The sequence below is a fragment of the Grampus griseus genome (genome assembly GCF_964374135.1).
Source record: "Grampus griseus genome assembly, chromosome: 1".
NCBI lineage: Eukaryota > Metazoa > Chordata > Mammalia > Artiodactyla > Delphinidae > Grampus > Grampus griseus.
Genome location: NC_139017.1, coordinates 178057545 through 178078103, shown reverse-complemented (window position 1 = coordinate 178078103; position 20559 = coordinate 178057545). Strand labels below are relative to the sequence as shown.

Here is a 20559-nt window from a genome sequence, read left to right as displayed (position 1 = left end):
CCTAAACATCACAGGAAGGGAAACCTGTGCTCAAGTGAACCGGTGGCCAGATCTGCCCCATCTCTTTTTACTAAAGCAGAGACTCACAGGCCTCCTTTTGGAGTGAAAGTAGGGTCCCGACAGGATCAGGCAGCTCCACGATGACACGTGCTGACTATAGCACCTGGAAGCTATGACAGTTATGCATTCTTTGTTCCAAGCGCCGCTGATGGCCGAGATTTCTACGATGCAAAATTGGGACCAGCAGGATACTCGTGATGCAGGTGACCATGTACATCTCTAAACCTTTTACAAATTCACAGGCCACATGTGTCCTCTATTCACAGCAGAAAGGCCAGGAAAGAGCTGCTCCTCTATCATGTGTTCTCACATGTGGCTCTTTCTGATGCCTCCGCCACCGTGCTGATGGAGCCTACCGCATCCCGAGCGTTGTGCTGGGCTCCAAGGACTGATGCCACCTGGTCTCTGCCCTCAGGGCACCCATCGCCTGAGTGATAAGGGGGTGGTGAGTCTTGGGAGGGCAGGGGAGACCTCCCTGGGAGACCAGCAGTGATTGGAGTCCTGAAGGGTGAGCAGGAGTGGGCCAAGCACAGAGGGGCATCGGGTAGAGGAGACAGCCCGGGGGTAGGGACACGTGTGCCAAAGTGTGCCTTCATGCTTTAAAACTGCTAGAGCAGCGCTTCCAGATCTGGGGATCTGGGTGGTCCCTGAAGATAGTCACAGGGGTCTGCAGCTGTTTGCAGCATTTGAAAAGGCCAAACAGAGATCTGTAATAAGTTGTGGCCATGGCCGTGGTGTCCAAGCTCTTCTCTTTGGCTGGAATTACACCTGTTCAGAGTGGAGATGCTGCTGTCCTGCTGAGAAGTGCCGATGGGTAATGAAAGTGATCATGATATCATGGCAGCATTTCGGTAGCCAACGTTTTTCTCCACGGGGTGAAGATTTCTGGCACCACCAGGCTAGAGATGGGCTCTCAAGTCTCAAAGTATGTTAGGCTCAGAGTGGGAAGGGTGACCCCCAATATGTCTGACAGTCTACAAGTTAGAGATCTGGGGGGCTCTTGGGGCTGAGTGGAGAGAGGATAGGCTGGAGTGGAAATCCCAGTTTCCTATTCACGAGCAGTGAGACCTCAGGCGAGTTAACCGGGCTTCCTGAGCCTCAGTTTCCTCCTTTGGTCCCGAGGACAAAGGTGCCCTCGGGACTGTCGGCTGTGGGGGTAGAGTTTAGGGCAGGGCTTTTCGCTGAATTGGCCCTTGGTGAATAGAAGCTGGAGCTGCTACTCCTCTTCTTATTCCTATACGTGTCCAGCATGGCTGTGATTGTCACTGTGAGACTTACTCCGTGAGTATAAATTCAGTCCGTCTGATTCTGCCTAGCTGAGGTCAGCCTGCCCTGAGAAACAGCAACTTTGGCAGCAGGGGAGACCAGGGAACGAGGGAAAAGTAAGTTATTTTTATCACGAAACACTTGGCAGGTTGAACAGTCTTGGGGGAGGGGAGGATGCTCCAGAGGGGGATTTTAGTGACTGGGAGCAGCTGGAGCCAAGTGAGCAGCTCGTAGGCGGGGGAGGGCGCCTGCATGTGGGAGGGTCCACGCCCCAGCCAAGGACACGCACGTGTCTGCAGAATGCACGTTGCCGTGAGGAAGGCCGAATGTGGCATCACCGTTAATTTGTTTTAGGGCTCCAGTTGGGTCTTAATCCCATTGTGATGGTGCAGACGTGGGGCATGGTGGTCATCTGGGGGCAAAGACCTCTGAGCAGGCCTGGTCTCGTGAGATTTCTAACGTGTGTGTACAAAGCTGCTCTGGGGACTGGACTGGGCTCTTCTAACCAAGGTCTTCCACCTTCCTCTTTTTTCCCTCCTCCTTCATCATCATCCTAGCTGATATTTTTACATGTTATATTGGTCAGGATAGCTTAGACCATGCTGTGTAACAAATGAACCCTGCAGTACAATGGCTGATTACAATACGAGTTTACTTCTCACTCACATTACAACTCCAGTAGAGTCAGACACCTCTTCAGAGTGGTTCTCCCCCAGGCAGTGAGTCAGGGATCCCAGTCCTTCCGTTGTATGGCTCCACCATCTCAGAGACTTTTCTTCACAGCCCTAAGGACAGGGAAGAGAGAAGGAGCCAGGCCTGGAAGTGGTGTATGTCAGTTTCACCCTCATTTTATTGGGCAGAGCTCAGTCATATGGCCAGTCTACATGCAAGGGAGGCTGGGAAATGTAGTCTCTCTTGGTTCAGGAGAAGGAAATGACACTGATGAACATCTAGCCAGTCTCTACCACATGCATATTATCTCACTTACTTTTCCAGAGAATCCCATGGACTTGGTGTCACTATTATCCCTATTTGTAAAAGAGAAATCTGAGGTACAGGGAGGTTCCCTGACTTCCCCTGGGAAGTGGTAGAGCTAGGCTTCAGGAACAGGAATTACGGCTCTCAGGTCCCCACTCACACACGCCCACGCAAAGAGCTTCACACCCAGAGTGCTTTCCAGCACGAAGGGGTTGCTTTTTGTCCAAAACCCCTGGAGCACTTTACCTCCATTTTACCTTGCACTATGGTTATTCAATTTATCTTCTCTGTTAGACTTTAAGTTGCAGAATCAATGTCAGATATGCATCTCTGCAATGTCCTTAGCCTAAAAGATACTTAGCGAACACCAGTTGAACAGAGTACCTAGGATGCGGGTCATTAAGTCAACAGGGAGTCTGGGGTCATGAGTATGGAAGGGAGAAGCAGGAAGAGAAGAATTTGGATGAAGACCCAGAGGAAGGGCAGTGTGCTGGATGCAGCGAGGCCACGGGTGAATCGAGGGTTGGGAAGATTTCAGTTCGTTTTGTTACATGAAGCAGAAGCATATCGGAGGAGAACAGTAACCAAGAGGTTATTGGTGCCCTTGGACAGCACAACAAATGATGGACAGAAGCCAGAATGCCAGGGGTTGAGTGGAAAGTGGTGGGAGGTGTAGTTGGTTGGTGCAGACCCCTCCTGTCATACCTTTGGTATTAACAGGAGAGATGGGGTAGTGGAAGCAAAGTTGGGGTGAGGTCTTCCACGTGTGTCTGTATGAGGGAAAATGAGTAGAAGGGGCGAGAGTGAAGAGTCAAGGGAAAGGGTTGGTTTTGAGAGCCAGTCCCAGAGGACGGAGGAAAGCAAGAGGTTAAGATCACAGGTGAAGGGTTGAAACTTCGAGAGGGTCTCTGAGACAGAGGAAAAAGGGGAATATGGGCCCAGATGCCTCATCTATGAAATAAGGGTGTTTTCCCCCGTACCCCCTTCATGGTTACCATGAGTGTATTGGGTTAAATAGTATTCCCCCCAGAGTTATTTCCACTCAGAACCTCAGAACGTGACCTTATTTGGAAATAGGGCCTTTGCACATGTAACCAGATCAAGATGAGGTCACACTAGATTAGGGCGACCTTCATCCAGTGACTGATGTCCTTATAAGAAGAGGGAAATTTGGACATGGACACAGGGAGGGAAAAGGCTGTGAAGACAGACACAGAGATGGGCCCTGCCAACACCTTGCTCTTGGACTGCTGGCCTCCAGAACGGTGCTAGGATAAACTTCTGTTGCTTTAAGCCCCCCAGTTTGCAGTAATTTGTACGGCAGCCCCAGGGAGCTCATACAGTGGCGGACACATGAGATGCATTTGAGAGTAGCGTGACATGTATACTTGCTGTCACATGTGTGGCACTTTTCGTCAAAGTCATCACAAAAGGGAAAGTCAGGCAGCGCCGCATGGACCTGGCCTAGCCGAGGTTTTCTCCTGTATTATGTGTAGACTCTGGATTTAGGTGATTAAAAAAACATTTTTTTTTAACCTTACTGGTTACCTGCAGCCTTGGTAGAAGCAGTTTATCTGCTTCACTTTTCGATTTTGAAAGAGCCATGGGTGGGGCCCCGGTTCCCGCACTTTAACTGCCTTCCTTCAGGGAGGGTAACTGGGACGCGTGGCATTTGTGAGAAATGCCCCTGGTCTCCGTCAGGCCGCTTTGCATTTCCAGATGGAAAGTGTTGAAACTCCAACCACCAGGGTACTTGCTGCCTTCATCTTCCAGCTTGTATTAAGATAAATTTAAAATACTTTCTCCACGTTTAAACTGACTGCTGTCTTCAGCTTTTCTTAAGTGCAGATCCTTTGCGACCATTTTTTTTCACCATCGTCACCACCTTCCTCTACAGTGTGACATCAGCACGGTGGGGACAGTGGCTCTCACTTGTCCCCCCCTGATGAAAGAGAGCAGTGGAGTCAAACTCCCAATCACTGGAAAATCCCCAACATCTTCTCAGTTTGTGTATTTACCTGCATGTTTTCTGAGGCTCCTTTGGACTTTGCTGCTCTGGAATTTCCCCTGATTTGGAAGGTGAGGCAATAGGGCCACAGGTGAAATGACTCAGCTCTCAAGGGCAGGGGAGGAACTGACTCCTGACTCTCATGTGCTAGGTGCATGGTACGGGCTCCCAAGTTCTTCTGAGTTTGCCAGAACCATGGCCCCATGCTGGTCCATGGAAGGTGCTGGAAGGTGCCTGGAAGGCAGGGTCTGATTTCTTCGTGGTGCACCCACTGAAAGCCCCAGGTGGGCCTTTGCTCCAGGCTCAGGAGCAGTGCCCCACAGCTGGGGGTCGTGGGGACTCGAACAGGTAGAGAGAAGCAGGAGCAGCTGCCCTGTGGCAGGACCACCTGGTGCTGCACTGGGGAATCTCAGAAGCCCTGTGCTTGACAGAATGCCACCATGGTAGGGAGCACGTGGGCTGTGGAGCCAGCCTGACCCAACTCTGCCATGCAGTAGTTATGCAACCACAGTGGGCCTCTCTGAACCTCAGTTTCCTCCTCTAAAATAGACTTAATAATGCATAACTCCTAGGAGTTGTTGGAAGAAGGTGTCTATTAGGTGCCTGCTCCCAGTAGGCTGATTGCTCCTCCAAGTGCACCCTCCCATCACCCCTAGCAAATGATCTACTTGTCCTGTAGGCCCCAATTTTTTCCTAGTGATGAATTAGCCGCTGTTGGAGGGATGCTTCCTGGGGTTACTTCAGCTGCCTGAACAGCTCCAGCCTGCCCTGGGCTTAGTGCTTCACTCTTCTGTGCTGGCAGAAGTGGAAGAGCAGAGAATTGAGCCCAGGAACGATGACCAGTGTGGACAGGGCAGCCAGCCTGGATCTGTTCCATTGGCGTCATCAGCATGAGACGTTTTTGGTTGTCACCTAAATTCGGCTTCTTAGTTGGAACTCTAGAGGCACATTTCCAACAACTGTCTGGAAACAGAAAGTGGTGCAGGGAAGAAAACCAGATGCCAGCTTCCCCCGCTGTTTGGATGGGGCTCTGTAAATGGAAACATCTGAGAACACCGTCCAAGGGCACACACGTCCATCTCAAAGCCGGTGCGTGCGTCGCGGGGAGGGGGAATGGATGGCCCACACATGCTCTGACGTTTACATTGAATATTTTAGTTTGCAGAAATTTGAAATGAGGGACTTCCCTGGCGGTCCAGTGGTTAAGACTCCATGCCTCCTCTGCAGGGGGCACGGGTTTGATCCCTGGTCAGGGAGCTAAGATCCCACATGCCGCACGGTGCGGCCAAAGAAAAGAAATTAGAAATTAAATATATTTTCCACCAACACTAAGAAAAATCCATGTACAGAAACCAAATCAGATTGGAGACCTAAGGACTGGTGGCCAGAAATTATTCTAAAAATAAAATATACGGAGACTGAATTGCTGAAGCGGTGGCTTGTTCTGAAGCTTCCTGGGATGTGAGCTAGAGGGAAGGTTTATTGGACAGAGCCTTCTCTGGGGATCAATTCTGAACGACTCTTACATACTGGCAGTTTGAAAAGGAGAGAAAAAAAGTTATTTGAAAGAACTTATTTAGCAGACAGAGCCAATATCCTGTGTTTTCTGGAAGCCACCCTGTGTTTCAGCTCCAGTGAATGTGGATCTCTTTCGGATCTTTATGCGAAGATCGAATACACTGGAGAGGCTGAGGGTGCTGTTAAGACCCCTCAGCCTGGGGCTTCCCTGCGGTCCAGCGGTTAAGACCTCGCCTTCCAAGGCAGGGGGTGCCGGTTCGATCCCCGGTCGGGGAGCTAAGATCCCATATACCTCGGGGCCAAAAAACCAACACATAAAACAGAAGCAATACTGTAACAAATTCAATAAAGACTTTAAAAATGGTCCACGTCAAAAAAATCTTTAAAAAAAACCAACCCAAAACCAAAACCTCCACCTCTGCTACCCCAGCCTCGCCATCCATTCTGAGGACTTGACTGTCTTCTGGAAGATGATACATAACGGTGCTGCTTCTTTCCTGGGACCGTCAGCCCAGATGCCAGGTCCCCCACTCTCTGTACTCAGGAGCGAGAAGCTCACACTCCCCAATCCACCCCAGTTGATCCCTGATGGAATTCCTTCTGAAGAAACCCCTTCCCAGCCCTTACAAATCACTGAGGGCTGCTGTTCCTTCCCTGTCCTGTTCGAGGCCCCTGCAGCCTGGGGTGCATTTGCCTACTCAGAAAACTCAGCCACTTTGCCCAAGCGAGTTGGCATTATTGCCGTCGCGCCCCCGGCTCCCTTCCAGAGGCCTCCCAGTTCAAAGCCGAGTGTTTTCTGCACTTTGCTTCCCCTCTGGGAATTGCACAGGAGTTCCTGCAGAGCAGGGGCCCACCCCAGCCCATCCTCCACCACCAAATAGACAGACATCAGGAGTGATCTCCCGGAAAGCCGGAAAACCAGTCCTCGCCCGTTCTCCTGGGAACCCTGGAGAATCCCCTAAGAGGCAGCAAACACTCTGCACGGGTCCGGCTCCCTGCTGGGTTGCTGGGAGTTCTAAAGCCCAGCTGACTTCCATGGTAATTTTTCTGCTGTACCCCACCTACTGACTGCTTTCCAGTAGAAAGGGAAGGACCTGGGCTGGAGAAGCTGGGGGTAGGGGTGGAGGCTGGTAGAGGATGAAGAACACAGGCACAGCTTGTCCCAGCGACCAGAGGCCTCCCCAGCTTCAGAAGCTGCTGCCAGAGGCCCGCTGCGTCCCGGATGACATGTGCTGGAAGGCAGCCAGCCCGAGAGAATCATCCCTGCCCGCACCTGGAGGCCATTCCCGGGCTGGCGTTTCCCTGGCACTCAGAGTGAGCAGAGCCCATTTGGTCGTTTGTCAGCCAAGACGGAAGAGTCACGACGAGCCGATTTATAGAGCTTACAGAGCGTTATGGCACGAAGGCCCAGGTTGTTCTGTGATCCATGTGCACCTTCCTGTTCGGGTTTGTTTGTCATTTGTTTTCTCGCCATCCACCGGGAAGTGTATTTATCGCTACAGCTTTCATAATATGGTGGTCTGCTTTCATCTGTTACAACACAGTGCTTGTATTTCAGTGCAATTGAAGCAGGGGTGGAGGAGTTGGAAACGGGTAGCATCCCACTTAGGACTCTGGGTAGGGCACTCCAGACACGAATTATCCCAGCTTAATGCCTCAAGGCATTGGGGCTTCCCCCTGGGCATGAGGACGAGAAGTATCTTCACGGCTTCTTGTAATATTGCTGGCCAGGGTCCCGAGCTATTTCGTGCCCACCTTTCTCCAAAAGCTCAGAAATACCTTTGAGGTCTCCTTGGAGCTGGTTGCAGGAGATTTTGGTAGTAACGAGTATCTGGCTTTTGTAATCCTTTTTCTGCTCCATGCCAGCAGCCTCATGCTTCCCACCTGTTGAAGTGTGCAAGGGTACCACGGGCAGGCATTCCCCAGGGGAAACACGGTTGAGCCCCAAGCCCAGAGTAATCCAGGCTTCCCTCATTTCTGTGCAGAGGGCGCCAGTTAATCCTGGGCGCCCACCAGAGGAGGTGCCTGAGCAGATCACTGCTGAACAAGCTCTCCCTAGAAGTGCAAATGGCTGGGGTGCTCGGATGGGGGCAGGGGGGGCAGGTGGAGGCGAGCCCCAGGTGGTGGGGGACTCCCTCGTGGGTTTGTGGATGGGGCTGTGCTCTTCAGCCTGGTCTGAGCCCCCTGGGGGTTTATACTCTTGCCCACTTGCTGAGCGTAGGCGTTTGGGGCTACACTGCGTTTCTCCAGGGTGCAGGCAAGGAGGGAAACTCAACAGCTCTCATAAATCCTTGTGAAACTGCAGAGATGGGCAGTCACCTTAAAGGACAGTGCACTCAGGCCCCCAGAACTGAACTGCACCTGATGGAAGCTGTCCATGGGACAAGAGAGAGCGTCAGAGGGACAGGCAGTCTTGGCCAGCAGCCAGCTCATACGCGGTCCGTGGTGAGACCAGCCCTGTGGAGAAAGGGCTGCCTTGGCCTCCTCTGCCCGAAGGCTTAAACATAGAAACCACCAAGCTGCTCTCCTTCAGTTTCCCAAAGAAAATGCTCTAAATTATACAACTTTCTGGCCCCTGGAGTAGTGATTTCTTGTCAGACGTTAATAAATTTTCATTTTATCCCTGTGCCTTATGAACTTGGTTAAAGGGAAGACAGCCACTCTCCGACTCTGCCATCACTCCTTGCAGGTGAGGACCAGCCCTGCCTGCGTAGAGTCACGGGGCAGCGACTCTGGGGGTTCTTTCCCTAATGGCTTCCGAGGCCAAGGCCCTTGGGCACAGGTTTTCCCCACAGCTTCCCTCCGCACTTGACCTGGTCTCCAAGGTCATTCTGGTGTCGACTTTCCTCCCCTCATACCCCGCCTCCATCTGGCTGCCTGGCCAATCATCACATGCGGGCAGGGACACGGGCCAATCATCGCGTGTGAGCAGGGACACGGGCCAATCATCACGTGTGAGCGGGGACACGGGCCAATCATCGCGTGTGAGTGGGGACACGGGCCAATCACCGCGTATGGGCTGGGGCACGGGCTGGGCTAGCAGCCGTCTTTCAGGTATCGGACATTGGCTCTAGCATTTACCCATCATATGACCGAGAGCAGCCATTTAAGTCCTTTCTGCTTTGCTTTTCTATCAGTAAAACCAGGATCACAGTGGCACATACCTCTCTGGGGGTTGGAGATTTACACATGTGGGGCAGCACGTGTCCAACGCTTGGAGCGGCGCGTGGCTCACACGTGCTCAGTGTCATCAGGGGACCCACGGATCTCCACGTAAGATCTTTCGGTCAGCGGCCCACGACTGAGAACTAAACCCCTCTATACGTTTTCATGAGCTGACTTCTTCTTTTCAACCAGATTGTAACTCCTTCAGGGGAGGGTTTGCTGTATGTTTCTTTCCAGTCTGCACCATGGAGCCTGGCAGAGTCCTAGCCCACGCTGGCTGATTGAATGGCTGGTGGTACTGTGAATCGGGGGTGTAGATTAAGAAGTCTTTTCCAAATTACTTCCAGGTGTTCGTCATTTCAACATCACATAACCACACAGGAAAAGGCCCACTGTGTGATATTTATTCATCTATGCAACAAATATTTATTGAGTGCTTGCCATGGCATGGTCCTAGTTCCCGGGGATTCAGAAGTGACCCAGACAGATAATGTCCATGGCCTCGTGTAGCTTACTAGCAGCAGGGGAGACTGACACAATGGACAGATACAATCCAGGAGGTGATCGGTGCCTCTAAGAAGGCAGGGTGTATTAGTTACCAATGTTTGGGTAACAACTTACTCCAAAACTCAGTAGCTTATAGCAGCCATATTTATTCCTAACCGTTTGTGTGGGCTGGGGATCCAGGCATGGTGTAGCTGGGTCCTCCAGCTCGGGGTCTCTCCCAAGGCTGCAGGCCGGGTGACAGCCAGGGCTGCGGTCATCTCCAGGACCAAATGGGCCCAGATCTTCCAAGCTCACTCACATGGTTGTTGGGAGGATTCAGCTTCTCATGAGCTGTTGGACTCAGGGCTTCAGTTCATCACTAGCTATTTGCTGGATGCCACCTCAGTTCCCTGCCATGTGGACCTCTGCAGATCACACTCACAACACCTCAGAGCAAGTGAGAAGAGCCAAAGGGAGTGAGCCTTCTAGGACCCTTGACTCAAGGTCTTTTGTACCAGTCTTCTGAGGGAGGAAAGTGCTATTAGGAACTCCACCTTACAGATGGAAAATGAGCCACAGAGAGATTAAGTACTTTGCCCAAGCTTATGCAACTAGTAAGTGGCAGGGCCAGGGTTTGGCCTCATGCTATTTGGCCCCATCATCCGTGCTCCTACCTATCTCGTCATACCATTGCTCCACTTTCAGTCTTCCAGACAAGAAAAGATGGTTGTTCAGTTACTTTAACAGCAGTGGAGGTGGTGAAAAGTGAGCTGACAGGGGGTGCATTTTGAAGATATTGTTGGTAGAACTTGTTGATAACTTGGATGTGGGATAAGGGGAAAGAAAAATATGAAGATGATTCCGAAATTGCAGCCTGAGCAACTAGATGAAGGATGGTGCCATTAACGGACATAGAGAATCATAGGAGAAGAGAGGGCTTGGGGGGAAAATCAAGAGGTATGTTTCAGCCACATTAAATGCAACATCTAAGTGTGGATGTTGAGTGAGCTATTGGATATATAATCTGGGGTTCAGGGGAGCCGTCAGACCAGAGATGCAGACTTTTGTAGGCATCAGCCATGGGTGACCACCCAGGGAAAGTGTACAGAGGAGAGAAAATGACCAAAGACTGAGGCCCTATGACACCTAAAACATTTAGCAGTCTGGGAGAAATAGGGAGAGCCAGCAGAGGAAAAGGAGACAAAGGGAATCATGAGGCAGAGGAGAACCAGGAAAGCATGATGACCTGGGCACCAAGTGGAGAGGAACTCTGAAGAGGAAGTGGTTAGCTGTGCCGAATGCCTGATGAGGGTATGATTGGGACGGGGATGGAGGATCAATGGGAAAAGAAACTGTAAACCTGTATGTTCAGAAAGATCCTAATTTTGCAAAAAATGATTTCTACCCCCTAAAAAAAGCTCTCTTTGATTTTGATTATTAAATCTGTGGACCAGTTTCAATCCATGAACATGGTATACTCTAGATATTATGGAACTTATGTTGTAGGGAGTCTGGATTGTGTTGTTCCCTGTAAAGCATGTTGATTTTTGTTCTGACAGATGACTCGGTTCTACTCTTTTGATATGGTTGGTCTATTTTGGTTTTGCCCTTCGTTGAAGGCTCTGCTGCTTATGCAAGGATGTGGTCCTTCCTCTTAAGCCTGGGCTTTCTGGAGTCTTAAGTGAATGCTGCAGGTACCCAGTGAGGGTTCTCACATCTGGCTGGGCCATAATTCAAGGTCCCCCAACCCTGTGTGACCTCCAGTATCGCTGTTTAGCCTTCAGTGCTATAGTATCTAGAGTCTTGCCCCGCATATGGGCAGCTCTGCCCTCAACCGGGTACCCCCAGGAACCTCCAAGCAGACTTCCTTCTACACAGCTCCCTTCTCTCCAGGGCTCAGACCTTCAAATTCTAGCTGCTTCAGCAGCCCCAAATTCTGACTTTTGCCTTCTCTGATCAGGGAGGCTGTTGTGCCCAGCTTGGACCCCACCTCCCTGCGTAATGGTCCAGAAATTCGGCAGATGTAGGGCTCACCTTGTGTGTTTTCTTTCTTATGGGATCACAGTCCTGAACTGCCTGTCATCCAGTGCCTGCAAAGAGTAGCCTCAGATATTTTCATCGAGTCTTATGGCTGTTTCCAGCAGGAGGGCAGGTCTAGTGGCTGGAAGCTGAGTCGCTTTGATTTAATGTTTACTGTTTCCTCCCATCCCCTGCACCAGATCATCACCCTTATGGGCAACAGTTCTGTGTGTGTTTGCAGTGTGATACAGAGCAGTCCCTTTCATTGAAATAAAATCATCAGACAATTTGCAATCTGAAATAAACAAAGACCATTGTAAAGATGTTGTGGTTGCACTTTTAGGCTGGTGTCTGTAGGGAACTTGCAGGGGCGGGTCCTCAAGGAAGACTCTATGGAATGTGGTTGGACAGAGAGCTCCAGGGCTGAGGACTGGGTGGACTTCCTGAGGGGGAGGTGCAGGGCAAGAGCCAAGGAAACATGGCAGGGGTCCTGGGTGCAGCTACAAGGGCTGAATTCCTCCTCAGCATTCCCCAGAGATGCATGGTCTCCCTGCCCCAACCCAGGATGCTCCCGTGCAACAGAGCTCCCCTCTTCCTTATATCAAGCTACTTTCTGCTCTAGAAGGGCCACTGACAAGTTCCGCCCAGGGTCCCTGGGGTGGACAGGAATGGATTTTCAGCTTGGAGGGACAATGATTGTCTTTTCTCTGTGAATCGAAACGGGACCGGTAGCTCTCTCTGACCTGGTGCATGTCACCCTCTCTCCTGGGGGTCTGTTCACACAGGTACCTCCCTCCATCTACAGGCTTGGGATTCCCGTGTCTTGCTACAGGGGAAATTCTAGAGCTTTGTGCCCAAATGGCCCTGGAGTACCAGAAGTCTGTTGCATATTTCATCACTTCTATCTGAAGGATGTTTTATAGATGTCTCAATACATTCTACAATAGATCCATACTAAATTGTTTATGCAGCAAATTTTATTAAGCACTTAAGATGTGTCAGGCATTGTGCTAGGTTCTAGAACCCCCAAATCCCTGACCTAAGGCCTCAGAAATGCACTCAGGGACCGTCTTGGAGAGAAGGGTGAGTCTGGACTCATGCACTGAGATGGGGAACACCAAAACATTCAAGACGGGCACTCCTGAGTGGTTAGCATTTGGGCCTCCCTTCCCCTCTGCTCCATTGCCAGCCAGGCTCAGGGTTTCTGGATACACAGCTGGCTTCTTCCTCCTCCAGCAGTGACCTAAGGAGGTGACTTGCTTTGACGAAGGGGCTACCGTCATAGAGTCAGATGTCTTGAGTTTGCATCTTGCCTGCCTTGCTGTGTGACCTTAAGCAAGTAACTCCCCCTCTCTGGGGCTGGCTCCTCATCTTCAAAATATATGAAAATTTTGTTTCAAAATATGAGCTGGAGGTGTAGAGACTCGGGGTACTTACCCAGGTCATTCTATGTGTTTATGGATTCGTCGTTAAGAAGGCCAATAGTAAAACTATCCTTTGTAGGAAAACAGTATATGAAACGACTTGATTTCTTTATATTAAAGGCACTCTTTACCACTAGGAATATGATTAAAAGCATCTTAGCCTCTGAACAACAGCTTCACATTTGGCCCTGTGACAGCATCATCAGCTGTCTTCCCCCCTTATGACAATCCTGCCTGTGACTCATAGGGGCTAAGGCAGGGGGAGAAGGTGGGTGGTCTGGCCCGCCCCACTAATCCCTGCTTTCTCTGGAATTCTCCACTTGTTTATAGTCTGGGCAGCTTGCCTCCTGCTGCTGCATGACTCAGACTCGGAGAGCAGCCAGCGGCTCCCCTGAGTCGGAAGCTGGCCATTGTGTCTTAGTCTCCTGGACCCTTCCGATAAAGCCCTACATCTCCATCCCCTCCCCGGCGGCACCACCGCAACCCCACGTGCGCCATCGAGAACACTCGTGCCGAGGACCTCGAGAGGTCCCAACCCCACCCTGGGACAGGATTTCCCTCTCCTCTTAGGAATTTGTTTTGTTTTGCTTTGAAATGTAAGTTTCTTTCTGATCAGGGGCAGATGCCAATTTCATGGGGTCTGAAGCCAATACAGTTGGGGATCTTGTATAAATACAAAATCATGAACACAAAATTAGGCCTAGCATCTTGGAAGGGGTCTGTCCATGCAACACACGGGTGGTGAGGCGGCGGCAGTCCTGAAGCTTCAGTGCCGGTAGCTTCACGGTAAATCTGACTGCGGTTCTGACTCGCTTAAGGTCTGGAATAACTGCTCCCCGCACCTTCAGTACATTATAATTTAGGATAAAGTAAGAGAATTGCTTGCTGTATAGTTATGTTAGGATCAAGCAGCCACTGCGTAATTTAGATGTGAGCTAGTATTCTTTTTAAAAATTTTCCTTCTCATAAAAGCAACAGATTGAATGTCCGATGAGTCACAAATGCCCTTCTGAAAACAACAGCGTTAGAGGGGCTCACTCAGAACACGTCCTTTCCTTCTTCCAAAGCGGCTCCTTCAGATGCTGGCACGGAATCACCCACCACCACCACCCCCCTTCTTTCTCCCCTTCTCCTCCTGCCCCACCCCTGCACGTGCCGCCAGCTCAGCAGACATTTAACACGTCACATCCAACACCAACGTTTTTAACTACAGCAATTGTTTAAAAAATTGTCCGGAAACAGATTGAACCAGAAAACAGAAAAGATTGTCAGTCATCAGCGGGTGATAAGGGGAAGCGAATTCGAGTCTGTCGGTTGGCAACATTTCCCAACTGTCCTGGTGTAAAGTGATTCCAGAACAACTTTATTGGAATAGTCTGTGTTGCACTCAAAGTAAATATTAATTCCATTATGCCGTAAACTTTTATTTATCGTGACAGCAAGTCATAAAATTCTCTTACTAGAATAGAGCTTCTAAATTGCGTATCATAGATGAGATACAGCGCTCCCATTGGATGCTAGCAGCAATTACCCACCATCCTTTATGCGAGTTGGTATTAAAGGTGCTTTCTAAGTATGAGGCACAGTCTGAGCTTATGAAGAAAATCTTCTGTGGCTATTTTCCAGGCGCCCAGAAATACAAGGAGAGGGTGACTGAGAAGTCACAGCAGCAGAGGCCAGGCACGAGGATCAAAGGGCACAGAGTCCCTGGCAGTAATTCACTGAAGTGTTCTTTGCATATTACGGGTCTGACTATTTTAATTACATAAATTGCTCATTAGAAGTGCCTTGTGATTGCCTCACTCTGTGGTATTGTGAGAACTGTAGGTTTTAATTATTCCTTTTTGATTTATAGTGTGGTTTGACTTGTTTAGGGTGATGGTTTGAAAATATAGATCTGCTTTAATTGTTGTACTAAGTGACAATAGATGACTCTGTTTATCAGATCCCTTGACTTTGTGTTTGGGGAGTACGAGGGGTCTTATGGTTTCTCAGCCCTTGTTGGTGACTGTAGGGGGGTTGCCAGGTGGGGCCTGGGGAGACTCCCTCTCAGCCTCTGGACAGGCAGTACTTTGGGCTCTGCCTGACCCTGGGGTGGCCTGAGCAGAGCTTGGCGGTGCTTAACCTCTGGATAGATTTCATGACACCTGCGCGGAAGTCCCCTCACCTCTTCCCCACAGTGTGGACAGGACAGGAAAAGCCAAAGCTCTTCATTATCTTCGGAGGGCAGGGCAGGGACGATGGAGGCTGGGGGGCAGGAGGGATGCTCCTGGGATCTCTGCTGCAAAGCCGTCATTCCCCTTGGCCCCCGCCCAGCCAGCTGTCACCTCCTGCAGCATCAGGCCTCCGCCTTCCCAGCCCTACCCGGAGCTGAGCTGTTCTGAGCTCTGTAATGGGGCCGGGCTGCAGGCTTTCCCGGCCCCTGGGCCCGGCGCCATGTCATCCAATGCCTAGAATTGATGAGTTGTGAGACCAGACCATGGCTTCGGGGATAAACTTCCAGGACCTGCTCTGGCTCATCTGTAGCCACTGATGAATAAAAACTCAATTAGGACGCTGGTCCTTGAAAGGCAGCTATTTTAGGACTCACTTTTGGAAAGGCAGAGGATTTCTTTTTCCAAGATAAAATTATACGTTTGTCAATACAGCAGTAGCATCGACCGCTTTCTCTTGGGGGTCTCTCGTCTTAACTATTCTCCATCAGAAAGCTTTGCTCTTTGAAGCTGGGCTGGCAGTGGGCTCCCATGCATCCGGCTCATCGAGAGATGCCTCTGACCCCTCTGCATCTGCTCTCACGTGTCCTTTCTGGAGCAGCTCGCCTCTCGCTGACAGTAGAGGGACAGCCTTTGTGAGTCTAGGAGCGTTTTGTCACAAAACCCCTGGCGCATGTCTCCCCCTTTTCATCACCTGTTTTATGAATGTGGCACTCTGTCCCAGACCAGATTTCCGTGACATGAAAAATATACTAAATATGGTCTGCCACGGTAATCGTCATTAACCAACCACTAGTTTTGCCTTTATAAATTTTTACGCACCGCTAAATTATAAATACGCAATGCCGAAAGTGATGAAATATGCGCCTCTAATATCTGCGGTTATAAGATTTGTAGTTGTGCAAGCACATGCTATAAATTGGAAGGAGTTGGGGTACTTCATCTGTTTCCTAGTTAGAGCCCAGGTTGGGTTTCTCCCCTGGCAGTCCCTCATGAGAGTCTTTCCTCTCAGCAGGAGCCCTGCAGGTAGCACCTCTCGGGTGCTGGGCTGCCCTGGTTGGGACCTTTTTCTTTGTTTGTCGTTCACATGGATTCAATAAACAAAGGTTCAATAACATATGCTGTGTTTCTGAACTGTGCTAGGCTGGAAATCCACAGTTGAATGAGTCTGAAAATTTGCATCATCTGTTTGAGGAGGTGGACAGATTAACAAGTAATGGCAGTGCAGGGGTTGAGGCCCAGGGAGAAGGGTACCCAGGTGCTGGAGGTGACTAGGGTGACTTTGAACAAACTCTGTCTCATTGTCCTCATCTGTGAGTGGAGTGTATCCTTGTCTCCCCCTCTTGGTGCTGTTGGGGGCATTCTATGAGTTCCTGCACATAAAAGCATTTATTTAGAGCAGTTCCTGGCACAGATTAAACATGAGGTAAATGTTAACTATTATAACCACACTCATTATTACTTGATTTCTTGCTGTCTTATGCCCAAAATTAATAGCTGAAATCATGGCAAGAGCACTTTCTTTCTTGGTTAAAGAGCATGGCCTGGGGCTTCCCTGGTGGCGCAGTGCTTGAGAGTCCGCCTGCCGATGCGGGGGGACGCGGGTTCGTGCCCCGGTCCGGGAGGATCCCACATGCCGCGGAGCGGATGGGCCCGTGAGCCATGGCCGCTGAGCCTGCGCGTCCGGAACCTGTGCTCTGCAACGGGAGAGGTCACAACAGTGAGAGGCCCGCATACTGAAAAAAAAAAAAAGAGCATGGCCTTCATTACTGCAAGGTGTGAGTGAAAGAGACATTGTATTTTCTCCAACATGAAAATATTTTCATTGCCATTGTGTGTTTTTTTTTAATGCAGCTTGGAAATTTAAAGAAACATTTAAAATAATTATAAAGAGAAACAACTTATTTTGCATGTTTCATCTTATACAATTTTCTGTTGAAGAAGTGACCTTATTTTTTTCATTGTCTTTGTTTTGATCTCAAAAGTAATTTATTATAAAAATGCTACCAGTATAAAAATGTATAGACGGCAAAAGTCCCCCCTAAACCCAGTGAGCACACACACATTTTCACACACACTCTAAAAAGGTATCATTTTTAACCAGCAATATACTGTGAACTTTAAATCAACACAGATAAATATATTTTAACAGCTGTACAGTAGTTCCTTGCAGGGACTTAACCTACAACATAACCTAGTTATGTTGTTTCCAGATTTTTTTCTATCCATACTTCAATGATTATCCTTGAACAGGTTTTATGTACTTAGGATAAATTTCTAGAAGTGGTATTATAGGTTACAGGACTTTCATATTTTTAAGATTGTTATGTACTTTTTATTAAAGATTTTTTTTTGGATGTGGACCATTTTTAAAGTCTTTATTGAATTTGTTACAACGTTGCTTCTGTTTTATGTCTTGGCTTCTTGGCCACGAGGCATGTGGGAATCTCAGCTCCCCGACTAGGGATCAAACACGCACCACCACCCCCCTCCCCGCATTGGAAGGCAAAGTCTCAACCACTGGACCACCAGGGAGGTCCCATATTGTTATATATTTTTAAACTATAAATTATGCAAACTTTGAAGGAATAATACAGGATAAAGAATTGAGAAGGTAGAAAAGCTATACAGTAAAAAGTAAGTCTCCCTTCCCTACTTCCCACCCTGCCTCACCCAATCAGCTCCCCAGAGGCCAACATGTTACAGTTTCTCATCGATCCTTCCAGTGATGGACACTTTTTCCTTTCTTTTCTCTTGCGCAAATGTAGCATACTTCATACACATATTGCATCTTGCTTTTTCAATGTAACACTGTAACTTGTATTAGGTTGGTTTCCATTAGTACGTAAAGAGCTGCCTCATTCTGAGTCAGTAGTATTATTGAGCAGCTACTGTGTGCCTAGCATCGTTCTAGGTGCCAAAGACAGAGTAGCCCTTTCTGATACACATTCTGGAGAGGAGAGGTGGACGGTAAATTATGAAAAAATGTATATAGTATGTCAGATGGTGGTGTGCATCATTAAGAAAAATAAAGCAGAAAAAAAAAGGCATAGAAAGTGGGTGCAATTTTAAATTGGGAGATTAGGAAAGACCCACTGAGAGGGTGATCCACGAGCAAAGAGCTGATGGAGCAAGTGTCCCTGTGGAACTCCAGGGGAGAAGCTTTCCTTTACGACAGCAAGGAAAAGACTTGAGTTGGGAGCTGGTAGTCAACAGAATGAACGTACCACACTTGATTTAATCAACACTCTGCCGATAGATAAATGCTGAATTAAATTACACCCCAAGCAACATCATATGAAGGTGTCTGTTTTCTCACATTCTTACCTAAACATTATACTATTGTACTGTTTTATTCATGTGGTTCTGGCATATACAAGGAGTTATCCCATAGTTTTACTTTGCATTTATCTTATGAAGAAAGTTGAATGTATTTTCTTTTTCTATGAGCTATGTATTCACATATTTATAAAATTTTGTATTAGATTGTTGGTCTTTTTCTTATTGGTTAGGAGAAGCTCTTTATATATTACAGAAATTAGCCCTTTTTTCTGTAATATGTATCTTAAATAATTTCTAAGTTTTTATTTGATTAAAAACCTTTGTATTCTACCTGTTCAAAAAACATTTTTTGAGCTTTTATATTCGAGTTTATTCTTCATTTAACTTTTAAAACACTACTATAGTTGAATATTAAAACAAACAGTAGCAAATAGCGAGCCTATTATGATTATAGTCCTTCACTCAATCACTACTGGAAATAAAATGCCAGCAGTGAGTGTTATTCACTGGCCCCATTAGGAGGTCTGACACTGAACACCACCCCGGAGATGATGTTCATCATCCTCATATGCTTCTCCATTGCAATGGCGCCATCTTTCCTGATTTGGATCAAGTCCACTAGTTCTACCTGGTCCCTTTCATCAGTCTCTTCTACTTCCTTCCTCTCAGGTAGGAGTTTTTCCAGCAAAGAGAGTTTATCAGGGGAGAGAAAGCCATTCTCAGGAAAGTTTACCTTAAATTCAATGATTAGGCGACCTTTTTCATATGGTCTACGATAAATTGGCATGCCTTCATTTAGCACACACTTGATACCTCCATGCTTGACAATCTGACCTGGATGAGAAGTGATGACTGTGGTTCGGTTGTCAAGAGTAGATATTGGCTTTTGGAAGCCACACAATGCCTCAACCAGCTGTATGTCCATACACATGAAAAGGTCTTCTCCTCGTCGAGTAAAAACAGCAATGGTCCTTCTGATCTAAAACGATGATAATATCTCCTGGCTCCAGTCCTGGTTCTTGGTCTCCTTCACCACGGAATGTTATCTTCTGGCCATCTTTCAAGCCTATGTCAACATGAACTTCTAGAATTTTCTTCTCTTGAACTATCTTCCTTCAGTTGCAATTTTACATCTATCTCTAGGACTGATGTGCTCTCCATGGCCCTGGCACTCCATGCAGACAGACTGAATCTGCGGAACCATTCCAGGTCCTGTCTGATGAATTATTATTTGCATTCCAGTACCTCGGCAATTGGGACAGCACTCTACTGCTCCTTTCTTACCACCTCGGCCTTCACATTTGTCACAAGTCACATTCTTTTGCAGAGCTAGTTTTCTTGTTGCACCATTATATAAATCTTCTAAGGTTACTGTGAGTTGATGCACAACATTTTTACCTCTCCTTTCTCTCTGCATCCTGCCTCCTCCTCCGAAAAACATATCAAAGATGTCCATGGGGGAGCCAAAACCGACACCTGCTTCACCTTCTTTAATTGCCTGCTCTCCTCCTTTGTCATATAAGTCCCTTTTCTTTGCATCAGAGAGCACTTCCTAAGCTTGAGAAATCTGTTTAAACTTCTCTCCTTCATTAGGATTCTTATCAGGGTGGTACTTCGAGGCCAGTTTCCTGTAGGCCTTTTTCAGTTCTTCTTGGGTGGCATTGGATTTGACCCCCCAGAACATCATAATAAGTGGTTTCCTTCACCATTTCCTACAGCTGGTGAGCAGGCTGATGCTGGTGTGGGGGAGTGGGAAGGAGCAGGTTGCCGTGCGCAGCTCGGACAGCCGCTGCTCCTCCGCCTTTTCACCGAGTGTTCTGGAAAGCTCCCCCCCAAAACGTTTAAATAGTCCAATTTATTAGTCTTTTCTTTTATGGCTTCCAAAGTGTGTGACATAGTGAAAAAAGCTTTTTTTTTTTTTACTCTAAAATTACAAAAAACTTATTCTAGTACTTTAATTGTTTCATTTTGTTCTTACTTTAAATCTTTCATTGATTTGGAATTTATTAAGGTAGAAGGAATAGAGTCAGTATACAGTTTTTTCTTCCCCACAGAGATACTCAAGTGTCCCCAAATTATTTATTGAATTAATCCACTTTTTAACCTGTTGATGGGCACGTTCCCTCTCTGCCATATACTG

At 48.2% G+C, this 20559-nt stretch overlaps 1 protein-coding gene and 1 pseudogene across 2 annotated transcripts in view; one reads left to right on the top strand and one right to left on the bottom strand.

Annotated features, from left to right (window-relative positions):
- Positions 1-20559, top strand: part of CAMTA1 (calmodulin binding transcription activator 1) — an 895524-nt gene that overhangs the window by 479529 nt on the left and 395436 nt on the right.
- Positions 18935-20128, bottom strand: LOC309829241 (dnaJ homolog subfamily A member 1-like; annotated as a pseudogene). The gene has a single exon. The product of its transcript is annotated as a dnaJ homolog subfamily A member 1-like (transcript).